The sequence below is a fragment of the Hyperolius riggenbachi genome, chromosome 4 (genome assembly GCF_040937935.1).
Source record: "Hyperolius riggenbachi isolate aHypRig1 chromosome 4, aHypRig1.pri, whole genome shotgun sequence".
In the NCBI taxonomy this organism is placed as follows: domain Eukaryota; kingdom Metazoa; phylum Chordata; class Amphibia; order Anura; family Hyperoliidae; genus Hyperolius; species Hyperolius riggenbachi.
In genome coordinates this window covers 260,383,618-260,401,076 of record NC_090649.1, presented here as the reverse complement: position 1 = coordinate 260,401,076, position 17,459 = coordinate 260,383,618, and the positions used below count along the sequence as shown (strand labels likewise).

At 41.5% G+C, this 17,459-nt stretch overlaps 1 protein-coding gene across 10 annotated transcripts in view; it reads right to left on the bottom strand.

Annotated features, from left to right (window-relative positions):
* KLHL32 (kelch like family member 32) overlaps positions 1 to 17,459 on the bottom strand; it is a 494,024-nt gene that overhangs the window by 279,064 nt on the left and 197,501 nt on the right. For 9 of the 10 annotated variants that reach the window (XR_011019321.1, XM_068231202.1, XM_068231188.1 and 6 more), the window contains one exon: positions 3,545 to 3,625. The gene's annotated coding sequence lies outside the window, so the exon portion shown is untranslated. Of the gene's footprint in view, positions 1 to 3,544; positions 3,626 to 3,858; positions 3,877 to 17,459 lie in introns of those variants that run through there. The other variant, XM_068231193.1, reaches the window with a different exon arrangement.

Below are 17,459 nucleotides of genomic sequence, written 5' to 3'. Positions count from 1 at the left end.
AGCAGTTGACGTTGAAGGGCATGTTGGCTGGCTGTCCATAGGTGGCGATACATGGCGCCGGACACTGCCACCAGCTGTTTCTGATGACGAGCTCCCCCTGCTTCTTTCAGTAACTCATCTCCTCCGACTCATCTCTGACTCCCCCTCTGAAATGTCCCCTTGGTAATCTTGTCTACTAGGATCCCACATGGCATCCATGGCAGTATCATCATCATAATAATCATCCTCCCCAGCTTCGCTAGCATCAGACACCTCCAACACTGCACCAACAGCAGGTACTTCATCATCATCCTCCTCACACCTTAAGTCCATAGTGTCGCCTAACTTAGACATATGAGGTGGTGTAACTTGCTTAGCGCCTTTATCTTGTTGTAACAATAATGGCTGTGAATCAGTGAAATCCCCACCAAATAACTCCTGCGAAGTGTCAGATGGAGGGGATGTGGTGCTAGTAGTAGCGCTGGTGGCTGCGGAAGATGAGGTGTTTTGTGTTAAATAGTCAACCACGTCCTGACAATCGTGGGAGTTGATGGGACATGCCGCCTTCTGAGCCAGGGCAGCACGAAATCACATCAGCACGACCTCAAACATACCTGCCGGTGGCCTTCGGTGGCCTGCCTCTGCCTGTTTTGTCCATATCGGGGTGGGATGAAGTGAAAGGTATGCACTGACTTGACTAATACAATATGCAGTCACACAGGTGCAGTGAAAGGTATGCAGTGACTGGTATTACAATACAATGTGCAGCTGTCACACAGGTGCAGTTAACAAGTATGCACGAACTGGTATATTACACAGCGTGCGGTCACACAGGTACTGTGAACAATTATACAATGACTAGTATTACAAATGTGCAGCTGTCTCACACACACAGGTACCATGAACAGGTGCCGTGACTGGTATATAACACTGCGTGCACTCACGTAGGTAGGTGCATTAACAGATAGGTATGCAGTGATTGGTAAAAAAAAAAAAAAAAAGGAATTAAAAGGAATTATTACAAATGTGCAGCTGTCACACACACAGGTAGTCACTGAATGTGCTGGGCCTGGCAGTGGCACATTTGGAATTACCAAGGGGCCAAGGGCCAGCTACGACTGACTGACATGGCTGTATATGCAAAACAAGTGTCTGTGGGACACACACAAAAAAAAACTAGATCACAAGAACAACATTAGCTCTCAAAAGAGCTGTTGAGGGGTGCTTTTTAGCTATAAGTATCAGCAAGGAGCAAGCTAACAAGCCTAACACAAGAGCCTAACTAAGCTTTCCCTATGTCTACAGCAGGTTCTCTCCCTTTTCTAATTACTGCAGCCACATGAGTGAGTGAAAAGGCTGATGCTGCCTGCCTTTTATAAGGGGGGGGGGGGGGGAGGGGGGGCTCGAGGAGGGAGTGTAGCCTGATTGGCTAACCTGTGTCTGTTGACTGTGATGTAGAGGGACAAAGTTGACCCCAATGATGTAGTATTGGGGGCGATTTGAACTCGCATATAGTTCGCGGTTCACCGCAAACCACCGAAGTTCGCGCAAATCGGTACGCGGTCGAACCATTCGGGCCATCTCTAGTGTGTGATATAGGAAATTCTCATGGCAGAAACAACAGCAGGAAAAATAGTTAGCTGCCATTGTTTAACAGACAATAAATATGGCAGCCTACATATCCTTCTCATTAGGGAGTGTGATGTTTGGGGGTTCACGGGAACTACTGCTAGCACGCAGGAGACAGTAGAGGTAACAAGGTCCAGCTTTATTTTAGCTGAACACAAACAAAATAAGCTTTTCTCCAGCCAAAGGTAAATAATTCCAGCAAACAAAGTAGCTTACTTCAGCTTTTGTAGATAAACTAAGTCCTTGCTCTCTGAGCAATATTGTAGTCCAGAAAACAGTCCGGTTTTTGGAAATATAGCGGATGAATCCAGCAAGCTGTCCACTCTATCCTCCCAGCACAGGAGGCCAACACACATCCACCTTGCAGCACACCTGCTGCACTCCTCAACCGCCCGCCCCCTGTTCAGAGCTACAGATATTTTTCTGTCTGGCTGTTTTCAAAACCAGGTATGGACTGGGGTGGAACAGGGAGGCCCGCCCAGTTACCTTCCTTCCCTGTTCCAGAGCTCCGGGCCCTGAAACAGAACATAGCAACCGTTGGTTGCTACACTACCCCGGGCTCATTCCCAGTCCCTACCTGTCCTAAAAGAGCCTAAAATAAGGCGGAATATATCTGCCATCCAGGACCCATCCCTGGAGTCCTGTACAGGAGTTACAATGAAAATAAACCACATTGCCTTTACCTAAACACTAATCAGCATATGGGTGTATTCTTTTATTTTTTAAGTGGCCAAAATGGATAATAATATTTTTACTGGGAGCCTTATTAGGTGCATTGAGCTCCCCAGGCTTCCAGGAGATTGTTGTAATTTTTCTAAATGCAAGAGATCATGCTTGATTTATAGCAGGGAGTTACAGTGTGCAAGCTACACTGACTAAGCACAACAAAGCAATTCTCTTGACTGCAAAGCTTTGTTATTTCACTGGATATTACATTATTATGCAAGCTGGAAGCTTCCAATTTTACATGACTATGACCAAGGGAGAAGTCGGATTCTCACAGAGTTCAGGAAAATGCTTCAATTGTATGTTATGAAGACTGTACTTACCCTTTAATAATAACAGTTCTTAATGGAGTTGCAAGACAGAGCCCTTGTTTAAACAGTAAGATAATATGCAAGGCACTATATTATTGTGGTTAGAGGATGAAAACATATGCTTTCTAAGTAATCCTCTATTTTATACCTTTACACTGACTACACTAGGTCATAAAAACCATGTTAATACTTTTCACTTACAGGGCAATAACTCATTAAAACAGATCATAAATTTAAATGCAGGATGTATATCTATTCACAGCTGAAGCACAAGTGTCATTTTAACTCCAGTACGGCTGTCAGAAGTTATTGAGGCATGATGCGAACTACTGACTCACTGCACTTTAATCCTTAAATCTTTTCATAAATTATTTATGGAACTGCAACAACTAGCATATACTCTAAGTAACTGTGTCCAAAACTAGATAAAAGGCTAACCTTGTTGTGTTGTCTTGGCTGTCAAGATATGGAAACTGTGCATCACCAACTATACTGATTCTAAACTGTATCTCAGCTACTGAATGCAATAATCATTGGTTTGCCAATGACCATTCTGTATTTGTAAATCCTCCATTCATTTCTTCTTATTTAAAACTACTACAGTAACGTCACCATTTTCAATGAGCTATCGTCAACGTAACACAGACCAATGTTATGTAAATCTTTTCAGTCCGTAAAGTCTTGGTTCACACTTCCAATTGTATTTACAAGCGCATTTTGGCATGCATGATCTGATGCATACCATGCAACCAATAAAAAATTATATTAATACAAATACATGGTGTGAGGGGGAAAAAAAAAAATCAGCTCTGACATTTTTTTCCATGGATAGAAAATTCATCTGATGTGAATGAGCCCGTTGATCTGTATGCGTTTTCACAATGCACAAAAACAAGTACCTGGTACCGATGTTTTGAACAATCCTCTGGGGGAAACGTAGGATGAGCTATTCCCTGACGTATGTACAGACTGCACTTTCCCTGTAAAATTAATCATATCGTTAGTTCACCCTCAGTGCATTTAAGACAAGTACCCTACAGGAGAAAGCATTGTGAAGATTATACAGACAACACATTAACACCAGGGTGGGATCGTTGCCCTAAAAGGATTGCTCATTTGCTTGAACAAAACCTAGTGTAACCTAGCTCGCTGACAATTACTATTCCCCTCAAAACCTAAGGCAAATCCCTCCTATCCAAGGTTAAATACTCACCACTAGTTGCGTCGCTAGCGGGTTTGATCCAGGGCACCACCCCCGAACTTGTTGCCATGGTGCCCCAAATCCAATTAAGGCTGGGTGCCCGGTAAGCCTCCCTCCCTGCCAGTCCAGACCTCAGATCGCGGCAACTCTGTCCACCCCTCTCTCCCTTACCCCATCCGCCACTCGTCCCGTCCCCCCGCACATCTACAAGCAGCAGCTTATCTATGCCTCGATTCCAGCGTGGAGCCTGGCGTGCACAGCCGCAGACCTCTCTCTCACTCTTTACTGTTTCCATGGTGACCGGCTTCTGCTAATGACGCTGATTGCATCATTAGCAGAAACAGAGCTGGTGGGAAAACAGCCAGGAGGGAGAGAGAGAGCTACCTGCACTAAAGGCTCCTATACCCATCTACCTATACTGAAAGCCCTATACCTACCTACCTATACTGAAAGCCCCATATCTACCTACCTATACTGAAAGCCCCATACCTACCTACCTATACTGAAGGCCTCATACCTACCTACCTATACAGAGGACCCCATGCCTACCTGCCTATACTGAAGGCCCCATACCTACCTACCTATACTGAGGACCCCATACCTACCTACCTATACTGAAAGCCCCTATACCTACCTACCTATACTGAAGGCCCCTATACCTACCGATCTATACTGAGGACCCCATACCTACCTATACTGAAGGCTTCATACCTACCTACCTACCTATACTGAAGGCTCCATACCTACCTACCTATATTGAAGGCTCCATACCTACCTACTTATACTGAGGACCCCATACCTACCTACTTATACTAAATGCCCCTGTAACGATCGGTGTCAGCACACAGAGAGAATCTGATTATTGGTGATCTGCAGTATGACCAAGAATACAGATATATACCTGATGATTGATGATCTGCAGAATCACCAATAATCCAAGTATAACTAACCTCTGGACACCTATATAGTGTGAGTGTTTGGTGCAACAGTAATGACTTTGAGTGGGACCACCCGAGGAGCAGGTGGTCCTTGGCAGTATGGGAAATACCTCTGGGAAGTGCAAAAACCTATGGGGGACAAGAAAACAAGGGTGCGCTCCTATGGTGCATTAACTTTTTATTACAAAATTCCACGCTAAAAACAATTGCACTTACAGTGTGTGTGCAAGATATGCACATGTAGGGGGCCGCCAGCGAGTATCACCCACGTCTTGAGCCTGGCCAGGGCTTCAAGGATCCGTCTGCGGTGGAAGGCAGGGGGACTGGGGACAAACCGCCGGCTCCTACACCTCTCGGCAAGCCGTCTGATCGTCACAACGCGTTTCGGCGCTTAGCCACGCCTTCTTCCGGTGACGCGACGGCTGGACGGCTGCCTTTAAAAAGATGTTAATAGAGCTGGTTGCCGCCTTGTGGGCGGAGATGTACCAGAGTCTTTCTGGAACAATAAAGTTTTTGTTGCCGTCATGCGGCTAAAAGAATACTATTTGTAAAATAAAATATAGGATATTATTACAACAATTGGCGATACATTATATGCGTGCCTACCTCGAATAATTCGAGCTGTGGTACTAACAGTTGTAGAAATGGGGAACAATAGTGTAAGCGCTGCGGAGCAGTACTCGCTGACAGTTTACATCCATAACATTAAAACCAGTTAGACGATGCGCGTCTCCTGGCAATCTGCCCATCTGCTATTTTACATTTGATTTCCTCAAAATATCTTCCGTTTTGTCTTGTAAACTAGTGCTCCTCATTATGCCTATTGAACTCTTTTTTATATAACTCTTTTTTATACACAGTACTTGCTTGCGCTGGTTGCCTCAATAAATATGCCAAGATGCATACTGATTAGTGTGACCAAGTTAAAAATTAGGAATTAAAAATTAAAATTAAACAAACTCCGTATGTGGAAGTTTTGAATGTTCGAAATCTATAAGCAAACTTTCCGTATATACACGTATTTAGATGTTTAGTTACCAATTGGATGCTAATCTAGAGAAAACATTGTTTCTTTGTAAAAGAATTAAAATTAAACTTATAATTACATAAAAAACATGAAAAAATATATATAAAAATATATACATATAAGGTGAAAGAGTGGGGTATACTGTACGGGTTGTTAATGTGCATATAAATAAAAATGCATGAATATGTCATACACTTATTCCATAAACCATCTTGTTCTTATTGGATTATTGGTGATGAATTGAAAAGTGGACTATTGGTGTGTGGAGAGTATTTGGAATTTACGTTCGGTGTGTATACATGATTACTAATACTGGATGTCAAAATTTTCTTGCGATATATATGCACTTGTTAGGAAAAAAGGAGGAAAGGAGGAAAAGGGGGGGTTTTTCTATGAAATTGTGTCTGTGTATAGTGAGTGGAGATGTATTGTACAATGTTGGGGTTTGATTATAGTCAGAGGAGGTACCATATGTAACTGGATGAATCAAGGGGTTGATGGTAGAGTAAATATTTTATATGGGGGCCTAAAATGGGGTGGCCTGGGATTGGGGTTAATGGAGTGGAGTGGGGGGGCAAAGGAGTTTTATGTGTCTCGTGCCTGTGAAAGGAATGGATGAGGGTAGGCTTTGAAGCGACTAGGGACTGGCTTTGCTAGGTGGGATGGGGGAAAAAAAGGAACTGGACTGTTGTGTACTTGTAACTAGTAACAAGGACCGGGAAAGGGGGGGGGGGGGCAAAAGGGGAGAGGAGGGTGAAAATGTTTGATGACTAGCTAAGGAAGCTTTGGACCTCCAATTCTTCATTGAGACCTCCCGGTGCCAGTGTGTTTAACCTAAAAATCCAGTACATCTCACGTTCACACAGTCTCTTATATCTCTGTCCAGGAGGTACTTGAGTAGATATACTTTCTATTCCTGTGATAGTGAGTCCTTCAGGGTCAGACCGGTGATGTTTCTTAAAGTGTCTCGGAATGCTATGTTTTTCTGATTTAGCTAGAATGTTGCACTTATGTTCACCGAGACGTCTTCTGAGTTCCCGGGTTGTCCTCCCTACATACCTTAGCTTGCAGCTGCATTCCAACATATATACTACAAATTGTGTAGCACAGTTTATAAAGTTTTTGATTGGTATATTACGCCCATCTTGTTGTTCTATTTGTTTTAGGTTATGTCTCATGAATGGGCAACACCCACACCTAGAGGAACTGCACCTATAATTACCTGTTACTGGGTTTTTGAGCCAGGTTACAGGTTTATCTATACCTATGTTACTTGGGGCAATTTCATTTTTGAGCGATTTTGCCCGTTTGAAGATTATTTTTTGTTTTGCTGGCAATATGTCTCTGAGAAAGTTGTCCTGTAAAATGATGGGCCAATTTTTACGGATTATTCCCTCTATTTTCCTTGATCCTTCCGTATATTTGGTAATAAAAGTGGGTTCCATATTGGTTTGTGGCTCTCTCTCCATATTATGTATTTTCTTAGGTTTGTGATTTTCAATAATGGCTTGGTTAATTGTTTCAGTGTTATACCCCTTTTCTTCAAATTTTGTTTTTAATTGGTCAGCTTGCTTAAAATAATCGTTATCACTGGTACAATTTCTTCTTAGCCTGCATAGTTGGCCTTTAGGGATATTGTTTATCCACTTTGGGTGGTGGCAGCTTTTTGCGTGCAGATAAGAGTTCCCTGAGGTGGGTTTAAAATGTGTCCTAGTACCCACCCTATTATTCGCATCTACATAGAGCTCCAAATCCAAAAAGACCAACTCTCTTTCGTCTATTACATGTGTAAATTTTAGCCCAAATGAATTATTGTTGCAATGATCCACAAATTCTAGGAACTTCTCCCGTGTTCCTTCCCAAATGATTAACACATCGTCTATATAGCGAGTGTAGAGGGCGAGGTTTGCCCCAAATGCGTGATTCGACCAAATAAACTGTTCCTCCCAATAGGCCATGTACAGATTTGCAAAACTTGGGGCAAACCCCGCCCCCATCGACGTGCCACAGATCTGTAAATAGAGATCTTCCATAAATTTGAAATAATTATGCTTTAAAGCAAACTCAAGGAGATCTAAAATGAATTGGGCCTGCTCTGGATTGAATGTTCCATCTTTTATAAGGAAATAATTTACAGCCTCTAATCCCCTGGCATGGGGAATACAAGTGTATAAGGAGCAGACATCAAGTGAGGCCCATAAAAACTCCTTTTTCCATGTGTACTTATCTATCATCTCTAGCACATGTAAGGAGTCTCTTGTGTATGCTTCCGTTCTCTGTACAATCGGCTGTAAGAAGTGGTCAACATAGTCCGATATTGGTGCCAGTAATCCCTCCATGCCGGCCACTATAGGGCGCCCTGGTGGTTGAGTCTCTGACTTGTGAATTTTCGGAATATGGTAAAAGTAGGGCAGGAGTGGGTTTTTCTGTAACATGAATCTATATTCATCTTTATTTATTACTTCTTTCTGTAGTCCCTGATTTAGGATTACTAACAGTTCATTCGCATAGTCTCTTGTAGGGTCTTTTTTCAATTTCCTATAGGTAAGTGTGTCATTTAGGAGTTTTTCGCCTTCCTTCTTATAGGTGGAGGTATCTTGAATCACTATCCCCCCTCCCTTATCTGCCTGGCGTATCACTACTTCCTTGTTCTTTTTTAGAGATTCAAGGGATTCTTGCTCAGCTTTGTTGAGGTTCTTGATACCTCCTTTGGAATGTTGTTTTTTGCACAAAGACTTAAACTCATCCAAGACAACCTGGTAAAATGTGTTGATTTGAGGCCCTTTCGACTGCATTGGGTAGAAGATTGACTTTGGTTTGAAGCTGGTATATTTTGTTGTTTCATTTATGAACTCATAGTCCATGCCTAAGTTGGCATCTAAGTCATCTCCTACCAGTTCACTGAAATTTTCCAATATTTCTGATTCTTCTGCTGTTAAGGTGTCAGGTATCCCCTCTAGGCCTATTTGGTCTAAGTCATCAGCGATGTTCTCGGAAACTTCTCTGGACTGGTTCTTTTTTTCCTGTATAGCAAAGAACCTTTTTAGAGTTAGAGTTCTTGTAAACCGGTGGAGATCTTTAAATAACTGAAAGGAATTCGGTTGTGCAGTAGGTGCAAAATTTAGACCTTTTTGTAATAGTGTGTAATCACTTTCGGTTAGTTGATACTGTGATAGATTAAAGATTTTCACTGTGGTGAATTTCCTTCCTCCACACTGCTCTGCCTTCTTCCTTTTTTGGTATTGGACTCTCTTCCCTCCCCGGGTACCTCGTCTTCTTCTATTTCGAGGTGCCTCTTTAGTGCCACCGGGGTATTGAGTAGCCCTAAAAAATGAGCCGGTATTGGGCGATCCTGCCCTGGATCTCTATACACTTCCTCGTTGTTGCTTACCATAGGCTGGGTATTGCTGTTAAGTGATTCTTGGTTTAGAGGGTTTTCTGATGCCTTAATGGCTGTATTTGGAATGGTGTCCTTTTCTCTTCCTGTGAGAGCTCTATCCCAGGCTTTTTCTATATAAGCTGTGATGGATTTGCAATGACTTATTGCTTCATTCTTTTGTAAGGCTCTATTCCTGTAAGATGGTTTGGATCCATACGGTGAAACGGAGTACTCTTGACGCTTGGAGGCATCCGGCCTCCAATACTTTTTTTGTCGTGCTCCCATCCTGTTTGTATCTTCTCTTGATATTTCACCACTGTGTCTTTGTGGGTTTTCTTGATTTTGCTTTGGTACATAATGTGGTTTTCCAAAAGTATCCTTTTTATTATTGTTGTTATTATTGTTGGGTTTGTTCCCATGGAACTTATATTCTCTTTTCCGGTTGTTTCTTCTAATTTGCTGCCAATTGTTTTTCATGATCTTATGTGTGTACAGGGCTTTGTGTCCTTCTGTTGCTGTTCCTTGATCTTTCAATGTATGATCCTCCGTGAGGTCTTGAGATTTAGGTACATGGGTTTCTCGAGGCCAGCTTGTCACATTTCCTTGTAGGTAATCTTTTTTATCTCGCTCAAACTTTTTTAGTTTCTTTTCCAGTTGGTCCTTTTCAAAGTTTTTAACTGCACTTTCAATTTTATTTTCCCAATGGATATATTCAGGGTATCTCTTAAATGGTTCCAGTTCTTTGTACACCTGTGGGATCACTTCCCTCACTTTTCTGAGGTTACGTTCCCTTTGCATAATGACTATTTTCATCCATTGCGAGGTGCATAACTCTGCCACTATTTTCCAGAGATCAAGTAAGTCGCTCTCTAAGAAGTCACATTCTTTCCTATTCCGCAGTCCTCGTGGTGCTATTTTGTGATCTAGGTATTCAGACAAAAATGATGAATCCAGCCACTGTGCACATTCAAAAGTTTGAGCATCCTCTAATTCTCTGAATAGATTAATCATCTCATTTACCCGGTCCTTTGTGTGACCGTGTGTCGATATGGATTCTTTTATTTCAGAAGTCTTGGCCTGAGTATTGCCAATTTTTTCTGATATGTCCTTTAGATGTGATTTTATGCAAATTTTCAAACCAATCCATTTTGATGTCTCCATCTGCATATTATCCGCTTCCACTTCTTCTAGGGCTTGTTCCAATCCCACCCCATCCCACCCAGCAAAGCCAGTCCCTAGTCGCTTCAAAGCCTACCCTCATCCATTCCTTTCACAGGCACGAGACACATAAAACTCCTTTGCCCCCCCACTCCACTCCATTAACCCCAATCCCAGGCCACCCCATTTTAGGCCCCCATATAAAATATTTACTCTACCATCAACCCCTTGATTCATCCAGTTACATATGGTACCTCCTCTGACTATAATCAAACCCCAACATTGTACAATACATCTCCACTCACTATACACAGACACAATTTCATAGAAAAACCCCCCCTTTTCCTCCTTTCCTCCTTTTTTCCTAACAAGTGCATATATATCGCAAGAAAATTTTGACATCCAGTATTAGTAATCATGTATACACACCGAACGTAAATTCCAAATACTCTCCACACACCAATAGTCCACTTTTCAATTCATCACCAATAATCCAATAAGAACAAGATGGTTTATGGAATAAGTGTATGACATATTCATGCATTTTTATTTATATGCACATTAACAACCCGTACAGTATACCCCACTCTTTCACCTTATATGTATATATTTTTATATATATTTTTTCATGTTTTTTATGTAATTATAAGTTTAATTTTAATTCTTTTACAAAGAAACAATGTTTTCTCTAGATTAGCATCCAATTGGTAACTAAACATCTAAATACGTGTATATACGGAAAGTTTGCTTATAGATTTCGAACATTCAAAACTTCCACATACGGAGTTTGTTTAATTTTAATTTTTAATTCCTAATTTTTAACTTGGTCACACTAATCAGTATGCATCTTGGCATATTTATTGAGGCAACCAGCGCAAGCAAGTACTGTGTATAAAAAAGAGTTATATAAAAAAGAGTTCAATAGGCATAATGAGGAGCACTAGTTTACAAGACAAAACGGAAGATATTTTGAGGAAATCAAATGTAAAATAGCAGATGGGCAGATTGCCAGGAGACGCGCATCGTCTAACTGGTTTTAATGTTATGGATGTAAACTGTCAGCGAGTACTGCTCCGCAGCGCTTACACTATTGTTCCCCATTTCTACAACTGTTAGTACCACAGCTCGAATTATTCGAGGTAGGCACGCATATAATGTATCGCCAATTGTTGTAATAATATCCTATATTTTATTTTACAAATAGTATTCTTTTAGCCGCATGACGGCAACAAAAACTTTATTGTTCCAGAAAGACTCTGGTACATCTCCGCCCACAAGGCGGCAACCAGCTCTATTAACATCTTTTTAAAGGCAGCCGTCCAGCCGTCGCGTCTCCGGAAGAAGGCGTGGCTAAGCGCCGAAACGCGTTGTGACGATCAGACGGCTTGCCGAGAGGTGTAGGAGCCGGCGGTTTGTCCCCAGTCCCCCTGCCTTCCACCGCAGACGGATCCTTGAAGCCCTGGCCAGGCTCAAGACGTGGGTGATACTCGCTGGCGGCCCCCTACATGTGCATATCTTGCACACACACTGTAAGTGCAATTGTTTTTAGCGTGGAATTTTGTAATAAAAAGTTAATGCACCATAGGAGCGCACCCTTGTTTTCTTGTCCCCCATACGTTAGATCTCTGGCACCACCCAGTAGAGGGAGCAGCACCGTGGGCATAACATCCATTTAAAGGGCCATATCTAGCTGAAGCTAGCGCAGGATTAACTACTCTTCTGTCTCCCATAAACGTTTGGAATTAATCAGCAGCACAAGCGTAAGCTAGTATGGCCGAAGCACTAGAGGTTTTGGAACAAGCCCTAGAAGAAGTGGAAGCGGATAATATGCAGATGGAGACATCAAAATGGATTGGTTTGAAAATTTGCATAAAATCACATCTAAAGGACATATCAGAAAAAATTGGCAATACTCAGGCCAAGACTTCTGAAATAAAAGAATCCATATCGACACACGGTCACACAAAGGACCGGGTAAATGAGATGATTAATCTATTCAGAGAATTAGAGGATGCTCAAACTTTTGAATGTGCACAGTGGCTGGATTCATCATTTTTGTCTGAATACCTAGATCACAAAATAGCACCACGAGGACTGCGGAATAGGAAAGAATGTGACTTCTTAGAGAGCGACTTACTTGATCTCTGGAAAATAGTGGCAGAGTTATGCACCTCGCAATGGATGAAAATAGTCATTATGCAAAGGGAACGTAACCTCAGAAAAGTGAGGGAAGTGATCCCACAGGTGTACAAAGAACTGGAACCATTTAAGAGATACCCTGAATATATCCATTGGGAAAATAAAATTGAAAGTGCAGTTAAAAACTTTGAAAAGGACCAACTGGAAAAGAAACTAAAAAAGTTTGAGCGAGATAAAAAAGATTACCTACAAGGAAATGTGACAAGCTGGCCTCGAGAAACCCATGTACCTAAATCTCAAGACCTCACGGAGGATCATACATTGAAAGATCAAGGAACAGCAACAGAAGGACACAAAGCCCTGTACACACATAAGATCATGAAAAACAATTGGCAGCAAATTAGAAGAAACAACCGGAAAAGAGAATATAAGTTCCATGGGAACAAACCCAACAATAATAACAACAATAATAAAAAGGATACTTTTGGAAAACCACATTATGTACCAAAGCAAAATCAAGAAAACCCACAAAGACACAGTGGTGAAATATCAAGAGAAGATACAAACAGGATGGGAGCACGACAAAAAAAGTATTGGAGGCCGGATGCCTCCAAGCGTCAAGAGTACTCCGTTTCACCGTATGGATCCAAACCATCTTACAGGAATAGAGCCTTACAAAAGAATGAAGCAATAAGTCATTGCAAATCCATCACAGCTTATATAGAAAAAGCCTGGGATAGAGCTCTCACAGGAAGAGAAAAGGACACCATTCCAAATACAGCCATTAAGGCATCAGAAAACCCTCTAAACCAAGAATCACTTAACAGCAATACCCAGCCTATGGTAAGCAACAACGAGGAAGTGTATAGAGATCCAGGGCAGGATCGCCCAATACCGGCTCATTTTTTAGGGCTACTCAATACCCCGGTGGCACTAAAGAGGCACCTCGAAATAGAAGAAGACGAGGTACCCGGGGAGGGAAGAGAGTCCAATACCAAAAAAGGAAGAAGGCAGAGCAGTGTGGAGGAAGGAAATTCACCACAGTGAAAATCTTTAATCTATCACAGTATCAACTAACCGAAAGTGATTACACACTATTACAAAAAGGTCTAAATTTTGCACCTACTGCACAACCGAATTCCTTTCAGTTATTTAAAGATCTCCACCGGTTTACAAGAACTCTAACTCTAAAAAGGTTCTTTGCTATACAGGAAAAAAAGAACCAGTCCAGAGAAGTTTCCGAGAACATCGCTGATGACTTAGACCAAATAGGCCTAGAGGGGATACCTGACACCTTAACAGCAGAAGAATCAGAAATATTGGAAAATTTCAGTGAACTGGTAGGAGATGACTTAGATGCCAACTTAGGCATGGACTATGAGTTCATAAATGAAACAACAAAATATACCAGCTTCAAACCAAAGTCAATCTTCTACCCAATGCAGTCGAAAGGGCCTCAAATCAACACATTTTACCAGGTTGTCTTGGATGAGTTTAAGTCTTTGTGCAAAAAACAACATTCCAAAGGAGGTATCAAGAACCTCAACAAAGCTGAGCAAGAATCCCTTGAATCTCTAAAAAAGAACAAGGAAGTAGTGATACGCCAGGCAGATAAGGGAGGGGGGATAGTGATTCAAGATACCTCCACCTATAAGAAGGAAGGCGAAAAACTCCTAAATGACACACTTACCTATAGGAAATTGAAAAAAGACCCTACAAGAGACTATGCGAATGAACTGTTAGTAATCCTAAATCAGGGACTACAGAAAGAAGTAATAAATAAAGATGAATATAGATTCATGTTACAGAAAAACCCACTCCTGCCCTACTTTTACCATATTCCGAAAATTCACAAGTCAGAGACTCAACCACCAGGGCGCCCTATAGTGGCCGGCATGGAGGGATTACTGGCACCAATATCGGACTATGTTGACCACTTCTTACAGCCGATTGTACAGAGAACGGAAGCATACACAAGAGACTCCTTACATGTGCTAGAGATGATAGATAAGTACACATGGAAAAAGGAGTTTTTATGGGCCTCACTTGATGTCTGCTCCTTATACACTTGTATTCCCCATGCCAGGGGATTAGAGGCTGTAAATTATTTCCTTATAAAAGATGGAACATTCAATCCAGAGCAGGCCCAATTCATTTTAGATCTCCTTGAGTTTGCTTTAAAGCATAATTATTTCAAATTTATGGAAGATCTCTATTTACAGATCTGTGGCACGTCGATGGGGGCGGGGTTTGCCCCAAGTTTTGCAAATCTGTACATGGCCTATTGGGAGGAACAGTTTATTTGGTCGAATCACGCATTTGGGGCAAACCTCGCCCTCTACACTCGCTATATAGACGATGTGTTAATCATTTGGGAAGGAACACGGGAGAAGTTCCTAGAATTTGTGGATCATTGCAACAATAATTCATTTGGGCTAAAATTTACACATGTAATAGACGAAAGAGAGTTGGTCTTTTTGGATTTGGAGCTCTATGTAGATGCGAATAATAGGGTGGGTACTAGGACACATTTTAAACCCACCTCAGGGAACTCTTATCTGCACGCAAAAAGCTGCCACCACCCAAAGTGGATAAACAATATCCCTAAAGGCCAACTATGCAGGCTAAGAAGAAATTGTACCAGTGATAACGATTATTTTAAGCAAGCTGACCAATTAAAAACAAAATTTGAAGAAAAGGGGTATAACACTGAAACAATTAACCAAGCCATTATTGAAAATCACAAACCTAAGAAAATACATAATATGGAGAGAGAGCCACAAACCAATATGGAACCCACTTTTATTACCAAATATACGGAAGGATCAAGGAAAATAGAGGGAATAATCCGTAAAAATTGGCCCATCATTTTACAGGACAACTTTCTCAGAGACATATTGCCAGCAAAACCAAAAATAATCTTCAAACGGGCAAAATCGCTCAAAAATGAAATTGCCCCAAGTAACATAGGTATAGATAAACCTGTAACCTGGCTCAAAAACCCAGTAACAGGTAATTATAGGTGCAGTTCCTCTAGGTGTGGGTGTTGCCCATTCATGAGACATAACCTAAAACAAATAGAACAACAAGATGGGCGTAATATACCAATCAAAAACTTTATAAACTGTGCTACACAATTTGTAGTATATATGTTGGAATGCAGCTGCAAGCTAAGGTATGTAGGGAGGACAACCCGGGAACTCAGAAGACGTCTCGGTGAACATAAGTGCAACATTCTAGCTAAATCAGAAAAACATAGCATTCCGAGACACTTTAAGAAACATCACCGGTCTGACCCTGAAGGACTCACTATCACAGGAATAGAAAGTATATCTACTCAAGTACCTCCTGGACAGAGATATAAGAGACTGTGTGAACGTGAGATGTACTGGATTTTTAGGTTAAACACACTGGCACCGGGAGGTCTCAATGAAGAATTGGAGGTCCAAAGCTTCCTTAGCTAGTCATCAAACATTTTCACCCTCCTCTCCCCTTTTGCCCCCCCCCCCCCTTTCCCGGTCCTTGTTACTAGTTACAAGTACACAACAGTCCAGTTCCTTTTTTTCCCCCATCCCACCTAGCAAAGCCAGTCCCTAGTCGCTTCAAAGCCTACCCTCATCCATTCCTTTCACAGGCACGAGACACATAAAACTCCTTTGCCCCCCCACTCCACTCCATTAACCCCAATCCCAGGCCACCCCATTTTAGGCCCCCATATAAAATATTTACTCTACCATCAACCCCTTGATTCATCCAGTTACATATGGTACCTCCTCTGACTATAATCAAACCCCAACATTGTACAATACATCTCCACTCACTATACACAGACACAATTTCATAGAAAAACCCCCCCTTTTCCTCCTTTCCTCCTTTTTTCCTAACAAGTGCATATATATCGCAAGAAAATTTTGACATCCAGTATTAGTAATCATGTATACACACCGAACGTAAATTCCAAATACTCTCCACACACCAATAGTCCACTTTTCAATTCATCACCAATAATCCAATAAGAACAAGATGGTTTATGGAATAAGTGTATGACATATTCATGCATTTTTATTTATATGCACATTAACAACCCGTACAGTATACCCCACTCTTTCACCTTATATGTATATATTTTTATATATATTTTTTCATGTTTTTTATGTAATTATAAGTTTAATTTTAATTCTTTTACAAAGAAACAATGTTTTCTCTAGATTAGCATCCAATTGGTAACTAAACATCTAAATACGTGTATATACGGAAAGTTTGCTTATAGATTTCGAACATTCAAAACTTCCACATACGGAGTTTGTTTAGTTTTAATTTTTAATTCCTAATTTTTAACTTGGTCACACTAATCAGTATGCATCTTGGCATATTTATTGAGGCAACCAGCGCAAGCAAGTACTGTGTATAAAAAAGAGTTATATAAAAAAGAGTTCAATAGGCATAATGAGGAGCACTAGTTTACAAGACAAAACGGAAGATATTTTGAGGAAATCAAATGTAAAATAGCAGATGGGCAGATTGCCAGGAGACGCGCATCGTCTAACTGGTTTTAATGTTATGGATGTAAACTGTCAGCGAGTACTGCTCCGCAGCGCTTACACTATTGTTCCCCATTTCTACAACTGTTAGTACCACAGCTCGAATTATTCGAGGTAGGCACGCATATAATGTATCGCCAATTGTTGTAATAATATCCTATATTTTATTTTACAAATAGTATTCTTTTAGCCGCATGACGGCAACAAAAACGTTATTGTTCCAGAAAGACTCTGGTACATCTCCGCCCACAAGGCGGCAACCAGCTCTATTAACATCTTTTTAAAGGCAGCCGTCCAGCCGTCGCGTCACCGGAAGAAGGCGTGGCTAAGCGCCGAAACGCGTTGTGACGATCAGACGGCTTGCCGAGAGGTGTAGGAGCCGGCGGTTTGTCCCCAGTCCCCCTGCCTTCCACCGCAGACGGATCCTTGAA